The following is a 1,691-nucleotide window of genomic DNA, read 5'->3' on the forward strand; positions in this document are numbered from 1 at the left end:
TCACACTGCCACGTGTGTACCTATGCAACAATCTTGCATGTTCTTCACATGTACCCCAAAACCTAAAATGCAATAAAATAAATTAAAAAAAAAAAAAACCTAAAGTGAATATTTTAAGGGGATAATATCATTTGGAATATATTTCATAGTATATTTTTGAGTCAATATTTTATGTGTTTATACCTGTAAACACATATTAAGATCTTTTATTTCAAACCGGATGAAAAAAGGTATAAAAATTAATGCTGACTAGTTCCTAAAGATATATCTAATGTCCTCTGAGGATCAAAAATGTTATGATAGTCACTGGTCATCATCAAAGGGAAACAGGAGCAAACTAAACAATGTATTTCTCCTGTACAAAACATTAGCATCCATAATGCTACATAAACTCTGTTCACTCGAAAATTTTTAAAAAATAACAATTTCTGAAGGGTCAAAGATAGATAACCATAGTAACTCAAGATCTGAAGTGTCTTTATATGAAAAGGAATGTAAAAGTAGGACTTTTCTTCACTAGGCAAAGAAATGAGTCAAAGATGGAGGGACTTGAAGATTGTAAAATCATGATGAGCAGATAATGGTGAACCTGGACTTGCAATCAAATTTTAGAACTTGCTGGCAACTCCTGGAGGAGGTCATGTCGGTTTATATGTAAAACGGTATTCTGTGATTCTCAAATCCTCCGATACCAACTCCACGTCTAACAATTTAACTCAACTCTGATGCTGTCTGCCTGAGTTAGTGTCAGATCCCTCAAGTTAAGGGGCTCAGTCTCACAAGACTGCTCCCACTTTCAGACACCAGTCACAAGTCTGAGCCTCCCTTCTCACTTCTAATGGACCAGCTCTAAATCGAAGGTTCCCACAGCCTCCTCAATACTTTGCTCTAATGACTCGCAGAACTCAGGGAAAATCTTTACTTATGTTTACTGGTATATTACAAAGGATACAGCTCAGGAACAATCAAATTAAAGAGATGCATAGGACAAGGTATGGGGGCCGGGATGGGGAGCACAGAGCTTCTATGCATCCCACCCTCCTAGCACCTCTATGTGTTCACTAACCCAAAAGCTCTCCAAATCCTTTCAGTTAGGATTTTTATGGTGGCTTCATTAAGTAAGCATGGTCGGTTAAATCACTGATTTTTTCAGATAAACTCAACGTTTGCCCCCTCTCTACTTCTGGAGGTAGTGGGAGCAGTTGCTGAAAGTCCAACCCTTTAGTCATGGGACAACCAGTCTCCCATCCTTAGGGCCTTTTCAAAAATCGTCTCATTAACAAAAGCTCAGGTGTGGATGAAATTAGCTTGTTAAGAATAACAAAAGATAGTTCTCTCACTCCAGAGCTATTTCAAGAACTGGAGACAAAAACAAATACTATAACAAAAGATCCCCTATCACTCATGTTAATACTTAGGAAATTCCAAGGGTTTTAGGGAACCAAGTATATATTTCTTATTTTATTACATGAATCCTCCCATGAATAGCAACTGTACTGCCACCCCTACTCCCCATGAGGCAAAAGATGTGTGAGTTTCTCATAGGCCAGTTTCAGAGCTTTCTGAGGAAAAAGCTGCCTGGAGTCATTATAATCCTGCCCTTTTAAAAGGGCCTGCCAGCAGAGGGGATGGTTTCTAACAGCAAGGGTTCATAACCACAAGATAACCAGAAGCTGAGTTGCAACCAGCCA

This window comes from Cebus imitator, unplaced genomic scaffold, assembly GCF_001604975.1.
Source record: "Cebus imitator isolate Cc_AM_T3 unplaced genomic scaffold, Cebus_imitator-1.0 Scaffold431, whole genome shotgun sequence".
Lineage (NCBI taxonomy): Eukaryota > Metazoa > Chordata > Mammalia > Primates > Cebidae > Cebus > Cebus imitator.